This window comes from Triturus cristatus, chromosome 3_2 (assembly GCF_964204655.1).
Source record: "Triturus cristatus chromosome 3_2, aTriCri1.1, whole genome shotgun sequence".
NCBI classification, from domain to species: Eukaryota; Metazoa; Chordata; class Amphibia; order Caudata; family Salamandridae; genus Triturus; species Triturus cristatus.
Window position 1 is genome coordinate 230,556,384 of NC_140584.1, and position 13,968 is coordinate 230,570,351.

General features: G+C 45.4%; 1 protein-coding gene across 1 annotated transcript in view; it reads right to left on the reverse strand.

Moving 5' to 3' along the window:
- The window catches only part of LRP1B (LDL receptor related protein 1B), a 3,634,433-nt gene that overhangs the window by 1,575,323 nt on the left and 2,045,142 nt on the right, over positions 1-13,968 (reverse strand). The gene's annotated exons all lie outside the window — the stretch shown is intronic.

The window sequence follows — 13,968 nt, forward strand, 5'->3', positions numbered from 1 at the left end:
GAGAGAGAAAGTGGAAGACAGCAAGCGAGGGAGGGAGAGATAGTGTGAGAAGGAGAGTGACAGAGATAGGGATAGTGAGAGGAATGCTCAACAGGTCACAAAATGGTGACTGAAAACTAAACAGAGGGAACGTTTGCTCTGTTGATGGTGAGAAATGTTTCTAAAAAAGGATGCACTTGCCTTACAATGGATTGTTTTGAAGTGGCTTCCAATTGGGATCCCCAGGTTAAATGGCGATGTGTTAACTAAGGAAATACAGATTTAATGAAGGCATGAGACGATGGGCTGGGATTATTCTAAATGCAATGAAAACCCTGGCCTCCACACGCTGTAATTACACCAAAGCAGATGGATGGAAAGTTAGATAAAGAAAAGCAACCCAGCACACTGGAGGAAACAGCCGCTGACATTTGACCTCGGTTTTTGAACGAACAACAAATCTGACGAGATAAGAACAAGAATTACAGCCCTGTTTACAGAAAAGCTCAGTGCAAATGAATACACATAGCGCTTGTGTGAGCTGCACTTAGACGAAGAAAAAATAATTTCCTAATGCAGTTGCTATAACAGCATTACTTGTAAGGCTACAAGTAATGGGTGGTGCCCTGAGGGCGGTTCAATTCACAAAATGGAGGGACAAATAGGAAAGATTGACTACTTTGAAGCAAGGCTGATTCTGCTTTGGGCACCCACACAAGTAAAGTACCATTTTTCTCAGGAGATTGAGGAGAATGCTGGGTGGTAGGAAATTTGTGCCGGTGCGGTGATCCTTCACTTTTCCCACACAGACATGTGAGGAACATTTTAGCTAAATTCAAGGTTTGCAATGGATTCTGGCAAAGAAAATGCTGGGGGATCCATGCAAATCACACTACCAGCCAATCATCAGTTCACACACACCACCAGACAAGTGCCAGTCCAAGCACACCATCAGCCAAGCACTATACATGCACACCACCTGACAAGCACGATCCAATGTACACCACCAGCTAAGCTCAAGTCCACACACAACCAGGCAAGCACTAGTCCACACACACAGCTACAAAGCACTAGTTTACACACACCACCAGCCTAGCGCAATTCCACACACACAATCAGCCAAACACCAGTTCATGCAGACCATCAGCCAAACTCCAGTTCTGACACACATACACGTATGCACGCATGCACACACAAACTTTCCCTGGTATCTAGTGGTTTTCTGCCCCCCCCCCATCGGGGCAGATGAGCCTAAACATATTGCTAATTGGCCCCCAAGGGGGGCACAAATAGCTAAAATGTGTGCCTAAAAAAGGGGTGCGACCCTTAACTATGGGACCACTCCCTGACATGCCCATAGACATATCCCTGGTGCTTAGTGGGCTTTCTGCTCCCACCTGGGTGGCAGATTGGGTGTAATAACTACCATCTGTTCCCCAGGGAGGACAAAAGACTGTGCCCATTTTTTGGGTGGTGGGGTCATAGTGATACCCAGTCTGGGCAGCCCTCACCCCTCTGTTTTATAAGAAAAGAAATCTGTGGTTTCAAGGTAACTTTCAGGAGCCTCTGGGTAGCAGATCGGGGGTAATAACCCCCTTCTGCCCCTCAGAGGCAGACAGACTGCCCCTTTTGTGTTTGGGGATGGGGGCTTTAGCATGCCCTTTTTGAGCAGCCCCCACCCCTACTCATTCCCACCAAAAATCCATTGGTTCCTAGTGAGCTTTCTGTCCCCCTGGGAGACATATCGGGAGTAATAAACCCCATTTACCCCCTTCAGGGGGGCATAAAGTCTGGTCGGGGTTGGGGGTAGAGGCAGTGGCATGCCCATTTTGGGTTGCCGCCACCACTCTTTTATGAAAACAAAAAGAATCCCTGGTGCCTAGTTAGTTTTCCCAGTACATGGGGGTCAGATCGGGGGTAATAGACCCAATCTGTCCCCCACAGAGGGCAGAAACACTGTCCTTTTTTGGGGGGGTTGGGGCATAGGCTTGTCCATTCTGCCCAGCCCCCACTCCATTTACAAAGAAACAAATCCTTGTTGTCTAGTGGGATTTCTGCCCCTCTGGGGACAGATCAGGGTAATAACCATATTCTGCCTCCTGGGGGCCAGAGAGGCTGTCCCTTTTGTGGTGCAGGGTGGGGAGCATTGGCATGCCGATTGTGGGCAGTGCCCAACCCTCTTTTAAAAATAATCCCTGGTGCCTGGTGGGCTCTCTGCCCACGTGGGGGGATATCAGGGGCTGTTGCCCCCCAGCTGCACCCCAGGGTGGGCAGAAAGACTGTGGCAATTTATAGGAGAGGTGGGGTATTGTAATGCCCATTTAGGGCAGCCCCCACCCCTAAGTATTAAAAAAAGTTCCTTGTTTCTAGTGTGCTTTCTGCCCCCCCCCCCCCCCCCAGGGACAGCAAAAAGACTGAATATGCCATTATATAAAGGGGGGAGCAAAAGCCCTTATCCAAGGGGCTGCTTCACTCTCTGGTGTCAAGTGGGCAGATCCCTACTTGGGGATTCCCCTCCGTTGGTGATCCCCAAGCAGGGATCCACTAGTGAAGGGTACTATTGGAAAGGGGAGATTAATTCTCCCCTTTCCAATGATACCTCTACTGTCTGCCTACGTGCTTTGGGGCCTGGGGTAGCCTCCTGAGCACATAGACATTGAAAGTGAAATGAGCCGATTGGTTCATTTCACTTTCATTTTCAATATAATGACATCATCGCTTCATACATGCGATCGTCCTCACATTGAAAATAAAATGTCTCAGGAGGTTGGGGAAGCTTTTGCCCAGTTTCTGTGGCTGAAAAAAGAAAATCCCAATGCTGTTTACAGCAGAGGGTTTTAGTGCTCGTGTGCAGGGGACGGAATGGTTCCATCCTAGGCACATGAGCACCGTGGCACATGATGGATCCATTCCGTCATGCGCACCGAACCTGCTAGAGCACACATTCATCATAAGGAGTCACTTTATACTTATCACATTTTCCTACAGGTCCCTTTGTATACTATCAGGAACTTGAGATGATATTTGAGTGTCAACATCAAACCCAACAGGACAGTGCTGCAATTGAGAGGGATGTGCAACTAAGTTATCACTGTTGCCCTTCTGTTTTTTTAATCAGTGAGGGGGAAGGCATGGGAGGAGGGGAAGGGGGCTGCAGGAGCTGCAGTGGGGAAAGCATGAGAAGGGAGAGCAGAGCAAATGCTCAAAGGGAGAAAACAGAGACAAAATGGGTGAATAGAGCAGAATGCTCAATAGGAGAAGAAATCATGAGATTAGAAGCAGAAAATATGAGAATAGAGCAGAAAAGTCAAAAGCAGGATGCTCAAAATGAGCAGAAGACAGAAGAACTGAGCAGAAAACTCAAGAGGAGCAGAAAATATGGAAACAGAGCCGAATGCTCAAAAGCAGAAAGCTTAAAAGGAGCAGAAAACGGAAGTACAGACAGAGAGCTTAAGAGAAGTGAAAATGGTAGAACAGAGCAGAATGCTCAGAGGGAGAGAACAAGAGCAAAAGACAGGAGGACAACAAAAGATGAGCAGAGCAGAGCAGAATGCACAAGGGAAGAGAAAAGGCACAGAGAATGGGAGGAAGAGCAGAGGATAGGAGTATCAGAGCAGAGGGTGTGGAGAACAGTCCAGATACAGCTAGGTCAGTGGGGACCTGGGCCTGTGCACCTATTGTTCTGTATCTTATTATTTTTAAACTCAGATTATGGTCATTTACAATTCAATTTAATCAATTAAGATCATAAAAGACACTTTACAACAAAAACGACTGATTTATCTCCATGAATAAATATAAATCTTAACATAACAAATCCATCTAAAAATACAATCATATTAAAAAGGCTCTAAGATGTGTAATTAATATGATAAAATACTTTAAGAATTCATAATACAGTTAGCATTTCTAAACGTGGCTAATGATCCTAGGGCCCTTAACCTTATGTGACACTAGTGACATATACACTAGAAACAAAATTTACTGTTTGTCACAAATAAGGGATGGATTATTAAGTAAATAAGAAGAAGTGCCACCTGCTAAAGAAAGAACCACTTTACTATGTAATACCCACATGCCCATTAATGCATCATTTAATCCTTTACAAACACTGATTTGGGTATGCTGTAGTGGTCATGCCAATTTATGTCATTTTTCTTTCCCGGATTGACCATGGCCAACTCAAAAATTTTGCAATTGCTAATACACACGGGATACCAGTGTCAGTCAACAATATTCTTAAGGCGATGGCACTACTCCCCACACCCATGTTCTTACATAGGGACCGCAACCATTTTTTACGTGGAGCTTGATATGTCGGACAAACAAATAAAATATGAGAGTAAGTTTCCTTGTGTTCCAGATACAACTTGCACATGCTCTCATTGTCCCTATGCCACTTGCATGTAAATGCATTTAGGGATAATGTGCCTACCCGGAATTGAAAGCAAAGGCGTCTATTCCTTGGTTTAGTGATGGCATCCCAATATTGCTCGTATTTTGGACAGTACTTAAATTCTAAAAATGCACCCGTCAGTGACGAGGGCTCTGAGGTAGTTAAGTTATTTCTTGTCACCATAGACCAGTATAATCTTTTCATCTCATTCTTTGGGGGGAATTGCTGGCTCTCTGGCTCATCCCACAAGTGTCGCAAACTCATGCTAACCAATGTGTTTTTTATGTTTAGTAGCCATTTGATCTTACTTGAGGTGTCTAAAACCCAAATATCTTTGAGAGCTGTTGTGTACTGATGCAACTCTGGTGTGGTCCATAGTCTCCGCCAGTACGCTATTGGACGGAACTTAGCAACCTCTTCCAGTCTACTGCAGGCTAGGTCGTAAAAGACTGGTTTTAAAGGAGTGCTCTGAGGCAAGCCAATGACACTTCTCAAGAATTTATTTTGAGCTAGGACTAATGACTTTATGTCACTAATACCCCAGAGTTCTGCACCATAAGTAACGGAAGCCAATACTTTGGTATTGTATATCTTAAGTAGAGGGTACATGGGTTGGGTATATGAGGTCTTAAATTCCTTCAGCAAAGCACCGGCTAGATGGATATGCTTTAGGGCCAAGGTGTTTATCTGGGGATTCCAGTTGAGGCTATTCCCCAACGTGGTCCCCAGATAATTAAAAACATCAGTCTGCTCCATTAAGAAACACCCTGCCCTTAATATCTCTATGCTTATGCAAGACCATAAACTTAGTTTTATCAGCAATTATCACCAACCCACGATCTTCACAAAACTCCTCAACTCTTGATAAGGTCCTCTGCAAACCACTCTGGGTCTTAGAGATGATCAGAGTATCATCTGCAAACATAAGTTTGGGAATTTTAACACCTGCGAGAGATGGTGCGCCTGTGAGAAATGCAGAGAAGTAGTCTACGACCCCATTAATAAATAATGAAAATAGGGTCGGCGCCAGGACGCACCCTTGATGGACCCTTTAGATACAGGGAATGAGTCGGTTTTTTACCCTGGGTGCTCCAGCGTACTTGGTCAAAATTTCCTACATGTAGTTGCTCAACAACAAATAGCACTTCTGCAGATCTTTACATACCCTCCAAAGTTTACTCCGCGAAACCAGATCAAAGGCGGATTTTAAATCCCCAAATGCTGCATAGATCGTACCGCCAGCCAGCACAACAACCCTCAAATAGATCAGAACAAACCGAAATACCTGGTCTATTGTACTTACATTTGTACAAAATCCTGCCTGTAATGGAGTTAATATATTTTTGTCATCAATCCACTCTCGGATCCTGTTAAGTACCATCCTGCCCATAATTTTTTGAATGGCATCTATAAGACTGATGGGTCTATAATTGCCTGGGCAAGAACAGTCTCCTTTTTTAAATATAGGCAGAATCTCTGCCCCCTTCCATGAGACTGGGATAGCTGCCCCGCTGGCTATGGCATCCACTAACAGTAGTATGTATTGTTGGCAGATAACTTTGTCGTTCTTAAACAGATCGGCTGGTACGCCGTCGGCACCTGGTGCTCTACTGTTAGCAACTAAACTCAGAGCTATTTCAACTTACCTAGTATCAAATACCAGATCTGTGCCAGAAAGCGAGGTGGTATGAACATCCTTGGTTTCGCCCCCTGTCTCCAAGGCAAATTGCGTTGCATAGTGGGAAACCCACTCCTCTGGGCCTACATGATTATGGGTCGTGGGAGCATGCCCCCCTTTCCCCCATTTTCCCTGATGTCAGAAAGACTGGGAGTTACTTCCTTGCTCGCCTGGTAGAGATCTCCCACCTCTGTTCGTCACAGTCCTTTTTTGCTTTAGTTAGCACAATTTTATATTTATGCCGAATACGCTTGACTGCAGTGTAATCATTCATCTTAATGGCAGCAGCCAATGATTTATAGGTTACCCTACAGTCCTTATTGTACCAACTAGTGTCTTTACTTTTTCGCTTAGTTAAACTACTAGCTGGTTTTAAAAAGAAGGTGCTTATTTTACTAAACAGACCCTCATGCAGCTTTGCTATTCTATCATTTATTTCAGACTGTAGTGTGGTTTCACGTAGTTCTACCTGGGTCTCGGAGACCGCTGTCCTTAAGTCAGTGAGTGTAGTTTCACTAGACACTACAGCGTCCCATTTTACCCTCCTCATTCTGCTGCAAAACTGAACTTCGCTAGTTGAGGAAAGCAAAGGTGGATTAGATGACTGTAAAGTACCCTTAATTTCCATTTTTAAAGAAAGAGGATTATGGTCACTTTCCACTCACTCCATGACCTCCATGTCACAAAAATCGGACCAGTGATCTAAATTTAAACGTATGTAATCGATCTGACTTGCGCTCACCCCATTAATAAAGGTGTTGGCTCCATGCTTATCGGAGGGTTAGTGACCATTGACTGCTCTAAGCCCCCCCTCCATACACAATGCCTTCAGTTGGAGGGCAGCCTCAGACCATCTCTTGATGGGGGAATCTCTAGGCAAGGGACACTCCAAAGTGCATCCTCTTCATCTGTCAGTTTCGAGTCCTCTCTGCCAAGAGGTACGAAAGAGGTATTTAAGTCCTCCACTATCACTATTTTGGGGGTACCTGCCATCCACCCAAAAAATCTTCTAAGCAACTAACTGTACTTGATTGTCTTCCCCCAGTGAGACCCCTAGTGTAGAAGTTAACGATCAATATTTCCGTATTTCGGTTGGCCTGTAGGCGTAATGTCTGCACTATCAAAATGGATTGTACTCATTTTAAATCCCAGATTCTGCTTTACCCAAATGGTTAATCCCCCCGCAGGTCTGCCCTTCAACCCCTGTAGTGCTGATTTAAAAAAAAAAAAAAACGATATAATGGTTGACCACGTCTCCTGGAATATGCAGATATAATACTGCTCTATTAAGTCCTGCCAAGCATGTGACTCTACCTTGGACTGTAAACCTGCAATATTCCAGGAAATATAAGATAACAATGCGGGGCACACGGTAACAACAATTCTAAACTACTAGATTGGTTGCATGGTGGATCGATCATACACCCCTTGTCTAACTGGGTGGTTGGATACCCTTCTAACCCATTTTTATTTCCAGTACTGGGGTGTAAGTCTGACATTAGTCAGTCACAACAGTCCAACCCACTGAGGGGGCAAATCTGTTCTCAGTGCTTATTCCCATACCACCTGAGTTGTCTTGAGCACTGGGTTTAAGTCCGTTCCTCCCCATGGACCCACCAAATCCACCATTTCCACTGCCCTGGCTGTGTTGTGGCTTTTAAAAAAGAAAGCATAAGGCAGTGCTTTAATATCGGTGCTAACATGTGCGTTCCAACACAGTTGGTCTATAAGAAAATGTGGCATTGCTTAATTATTAAAATTTAAAATCACTCAATCTCCCCTCAAGGTTTTATGAGTAGGTCCCAACCATTCCACTCTTCTAGCCATTACGATTTGGTTGCTCAGTGTGTCCCCCCTGATCCCGCGAAGCCCTCTTATGTTTGCTTGATAGGTTAACCAGTGCAAAGATTTATTCATAAGTTGCGTGGTGGACTCCAACTGCCTCTCCCTCAAAGGTGGGACATTTTCCAAAATCAATGTAAGTGGGGAAGAAGCCTTCAGTAAATAAGTGACCAGCACTAGATGTTGGACTGCCGTCGACCCACACCTTGCTGAGGGGCTCTGTTCCCAACACCTTCGGTGATTGGCCAAAATCAGTAGCCGTACCTGCTGAAGCAATTACTGGGGGCTCTTTCCCGGGGTTAGGTTTGTGATTTCTATTGTTAAACTTGTTACCTCCCTTCTTTCCCTGGGTTGGCAATAAAACTGTTGTATTCCCTGGTAGCTTTGGACCCTCTGCCTTTTATATCCCTACCTGGGGCCCTCTAATTACCGCTGGTTTTGAACCCTCTGGGACTACTACAGAACTGGAGTTTGGATTTTTGCATATACAATTACATTGACATGACTCTGGCCTTTCTATCAGGCCCCATCGCTCCTCAATTGCTGCTAATTTACTTAAGAGAGGATTAAGCAGAACAGTGACCAAAGTCTCTAGTCATTTCCAATGATCGACATCACCTTCAGGGCCCCTGTGATACAGGAAATACCAGAGGATTTGCTAGCAGTAAACGGGCCTTGATCATTTTCTGTCACCATTAGTCCCAAAAACCCTGGCTTTGTTGTTGGTTGCTTAGACCTGGCTTTATACTTTAGTGAGGTGCCTCCCCGGCTCATTGATAATTACAATAGGCGGCCTTAACACACCATCTCTCCGAGTTTTTTTTAGATCTTGTTGAATACTCGCTACCCTCCAAATCACAAACCACTGGCGGGGAGGAAGTTGCCAAAATTTCAGGGTTTTGCACAGGACCGGCTAATTGCATAGGGGATGTTTCCGATGATATAGATGGTAATGCATCGCACCCTCGCACGGCAATGCCTGTTGTTTCCTCTATGGTTATAGCACCATGGCCACTCTGTACAGGTATGGGATCGGTTGACACCCCTTCTCCGCCCTCCGCCATGCTTGGAGGAACAACAGGCTGGTATTCCAACCAGGAGGGCATAGGTGATTTGTCCATACTTATTACTCCTAGCGAGGACCGTTTCTGGATAACAAAGGTGTCCAGTGAAAGATGTTTTTCAGCTATCTGAATTTCTTTAGTTTGTACCGACTCGGCCCGTAAGAGAAAAGCGTCTAAGGTCCCCGCAATTTCTTCCCCCGGAGGTGCACGAGATTCTTTCTTTTTCCCCATTGTCTTTGTATTGAGGCTCCTTGTGCCTTACTCAGAACGTTGGAGGGTGTGCCTGCCCCAGCCCCCTCTGGGCTCTGAAGGGCACAGACGGGCCCGCCCTTGGCCCAGGCTTTGCCCGTGCACGCCCGCGCATCCCGCGCTGTGGGAGCCTGCCAGTCATTATATCGTGCCTCCGGGCACTGAAATGGCATAACGTTGACCCCACTGCCTCCTGGGTGTTGCAGTTTGCAGAAGCAGTGAGCCGTTTCCCTCACAGCTGTGTTGATGAGCGTCCCACGCTGCGGGAGCCTGCCGGTCATTATAATGCGCCTCCGGGTGCGGAAATAGCGTAACGTTGACCCCACTGCCTCCTGGGGGTTGTGGTTTGCAGCAGTGAGCCGTTTCCTTCACGGCTGTGTTGATGAGCGTCCCACGCGGCGGGAGCCCGCCGGTTGTTATAATGCGCCTCTGGGTGCAGAAATGGGGTAACGTTGACCCCGCTGCCTCCTGGGGGTTGTGGTTTGCAGTAGCAGCGAGCCGTTTCCCTCACGGCTGTGTTGATGAGCGTCCCTGGCTGCGGGAGCCCGCTGGTCATTATAACGTGCCTCTGGGCGCGGAAATGGCATAACGTTGACCCCACTGCCTCCTGGGGGTTGTGGTTTGCAGCAGCAGTGAGCCGTTTCCTTCATGGCTGTGTTGATGAGCGTCTTGTGCTGCGGGAGCCCACCGGTCATTATAACGCGCCTCTGGGCGCGGAAATGGCATAACGTTGACCCCACTGCCTCCTGGGGGTTGTGGTTTGCAGCAGCAGTGAGACGTTTCCCTCACGGCTGTGTTGATGAGCGTCCTGCGCTGCATGAGCCCGCCGGTCGTTATAACGCGCCACCGGGCACGGAAATGGCGTAACGTTGACCCCACTGCCTCCTGGGGGTTGTGGTCATTTACTTTAAACAGATTAGCAGGCAGCCATGATGCAGTGCAGAATTACATAGTAATACCTAGGTGTAGGAAATTTGCCTTGGCTGCATGATCACTGTGAATATGTTGCCTATATGCTGAATCCTATTTTGCTGGCTGTAGAACTCTGCACTTTATCTCCCTGCTAAGTTAAGTGCCTGTGTTCTGTCTTCAAACATGGTTGAATTGACATAACCCTAATTGTCATTTCTAACTTACCTATAATTCAATAGTATATGGCACAAGATTTTCCCAGGGCTTGTATGTTACATGTATCTAGAATAGTGCAGTGCCTATTATGCAATTAATTACAGTGGCAGTGCACACATGGCTTATAGCCTACTAGTGTAACCTGACTGTAGCAGTGCAACAATTGCAATTCATCCTGTCAAAATAAACCCTATTGACAGGTCTAAACCTTCATCTAAATATTAATTATTCCTACATCACTCCTAAATAGGCCTTATAGTTCACAAGGCAGTGTGCATGGTATTTAAAATACCTAGTGCAATTTCCTGTACCGTAACAATATGAAAGCATTTAGTGCTATTTTCTTAGCCTGAAATGCACACCACATCCAAAATGGACCCCATGATGCATTTTGCACTCAGAGAAAATAGACCTAAATGCAAGAGAACAGAAACACCAGCAGCCGGCAGGCTCTCAGGCTCTGTTCCTGTGCTCTGAGGTAGACATTTTGGCATGAAAGTACACAAAATTATGCAAATGGGTGTAATTGCATAATCTTTGAAAAATTAGCGCCACAAAACTAACAGAAAATGACTGAGATTACTCCGATTACTCAAGCATAATTAAATCTTCACCCAAGCCTAAGTAAGACATTTAGAAACATAATGTTATTGTGTTGTTACAGTGCTGCACCAAAAAGCTATTTTTAATGAAGGAAGACTGAATGACCCATAGAGAAACACTGAGAAGCAATATTACATATTATTTCTGCTACCTCAGGTTAGGGACTAGTTTGAAATATGATTCAACAACTATTTTTGATGTAGATCAATAACCCAATTTAATGATGATGTCATATCTTTGATATATATTAAGGATAAGTAACTTTGAAAGTTAAATTTTTACTCCTTGAAATTCCTAAATTTGCATTAACCTCCAGCCACAACCCTCTGAGTGCTCAGGTGCGGATTAGATATAAAAACTGTTCCCAGAGCAGAGACAATGTCCTGGTTGTGCGGAGGTGTTTTTTGGCCTCTGACAGGATGCCCCTTTGGGCTCTACACAGAAACGTAATTTACTCCAAAGGGAAATCCTCTGTCACAAGCACATGTTAGATAACACATATATAGGCCTGTTCCTTTGTTCCCCCTTTCAGGCAGGCGCTAATCCCAATGGGAGAGGAGCTGCCATCCAAGCTAGTTTGGAATTAACACAGGTCACACTTTTTGGTGGGCACGCCGGGTGTATAAGGGGAGAAGTGTTTCACCATCTTGGATTTTAGGATTGAGGAGCACTGTCGAATTGTTTGCAGAACGTAAGACAGGTACTACTGCGAAAGTGGGTAGGGCTACCCCTGGAAACCTTTACTGCATTGATTAAAGAGGATCGAGGAGTAAAACACATGCACAAGTGCCAGACATAAATGAAGCACCCCCTTGGCACCCTCTTCTGAATACTTTCTGCACCTCCGAAAAACAGAAGACTAGAACTTTTGTATGTGACCTGAGAGGCGCACTAAATAACTGGACATTCTCTAAGGGCAAATATGTGGACTCAAAGGACCATAAAGATGACCTCCTATTGAGGCTACAGGGATGCATCAGGCTACAATAGGACTTTCCGAAAACTGCACAGTCAACCAGTTCCAAGTGGACCAGCCCTGGACCCTGCTGATTGATTCTTTTTGAGTGATTCCTGACCCCAAAGTGCTGTACCTGAATTCCTGGAACCCTTGGCTTGTATCAGAGTATACTCCTCCTGCCTAACCCAAAAATCTGGGACTTAGAAGCTTTTTCAAGACTTTTCGTCTGGAGAACTAACAGAAGATCTGGACCAATCTGCCAATCCACCGAAGGTGCATTGCTAGTGAGACTGACTTTGCCACAGCTTGTCCTATGTTTTTCTCTACACCGGAAAATCCATTCCAGCGGGTCTGATGCCAAGTGGCATCCAACAATATTAAATGTTCTTTGGCTATAGCCTATAGCCTTGACTCACTGGAGGAATCCTTCTTCGAGAAAAGCATCTAATTCTGAAGGTAGAAATCTTTACTGGACCAGAAGCCAACCGATGTCCGATCAACGTCAACAACTTCTTGGGTGGGAAATCCTGCCCAGAGCTTTTCCAACGTTCACTGATGGCTTAATCGAGATTCTAATATGGCCAGCCCATCATCATTGACCCCATCTTCAGATCCAACCTGCTGCCCTGCTGAAGATTCTACCTTCCAAGAAAAGTTTGAAGTATAAAGGTAACAGTTTGATCGGGACTATCTCGGTTGGCCTCAAACCGTACCCTTGTCCAGCTCTAGTGTGGCCAGTTGCTCATGTTTGCACTTTGCGCTTCTGTGAATTTTTTTAATACTCTCTATCTTGCCTTCTGTGAGATGTAGAGGGCTTAAAACCCCCACAGCTCAGAAGATACAGAGTCTTCCACAGCAGCTATGCATGTCCAACATTTAGTTGCTGAGGGCATGACCACAGCAGTTAACTCTTGAACACGAACAGCAAGAGCTATGAATATGGACAGCAGACAGTCCCTGATTCTCCCTTGGCTTCGATAAACAGTTTTACTACATATGGGTGAGAGGAGGGAGACAGAAACGGAGGGGAAATCCCCCCTCACTTCTTCTGAGGCTCTAGTAACATTGAAAGCTGCAGGAAAAGGGTGAGGGGGGGGCTCATCAAGTGCCCCCATCCACATCCTTTGTCTCTCTTATTCACCTGCATAATGTGCATGTCCTGGAGAGGTAAGGGAATGGGAGAGACAGAGTCAGAGTATTATGGCATTGCAAAGTGGACAACTGCGGCCCTATACCAATGTTTATACCCTGCTTCTGCTCAGTGGCATGATTAAATTGGAGCCCTCCGCCCCTGCGAGGTACATGGAGGGTCCCCACCCTCTGGAGTCAGTCAGGAGCTCTCAGGCCAGGGTACTGTGATGAGAGGGGGCCCTTGAGCTGCGGGGAGCAATGTTACGCTACTGCTTCTGCTCCTAAGTCTTCAATAGAGCTCTCAACACTCCAATGCGTTAATAAAATTCTATTTAGTGATTACCCATTATGAGGCAGATTTACAAGCCCCTTGCGCCACTTTTGTATCACTTTCCCATGTTAAAAGTGACGCAAAAGTGGGGCAAGGGGCTTGTAAATCTGCCCCAATATATTTAGCATTTGCTAAGCAGTTGCGAATAAGTGACAGCTTTTTTGCATGATGGTGGTTCACAACGTTGAAGTAGCTGGTAGTGAGTAACTACTCTCTTTCTGACTGAACTCACACAACATTTTTTTAAGTGCTGCTCCTGTCCAATTACTCCCATTTCCATACATTAAAAGACCATTGGCGCTCCATGACGCAAGGTGTATTTGGTGCTGGGTCGTGTCGACTTTAAGTAGCTTTTTCCCACAAAAGTGGTTCAACACTGCCATTTACTTTGCTTTGCATCATTAAGTGCTACTGAGCATCACACACACCTCCACATAAAATGAGTAACTCTGGGTCTTACTTTTGATGTATTTTAGATATATAAATACGCACATATATGTTCAGGAAAAACATTTTGGAAACTTGACCAATCTACCAATAAAAAAAAACGTATTAACCATCGTCTTCTTGTTTAGGAAAATGAACCAAAATAAATTATACCGATTAGAT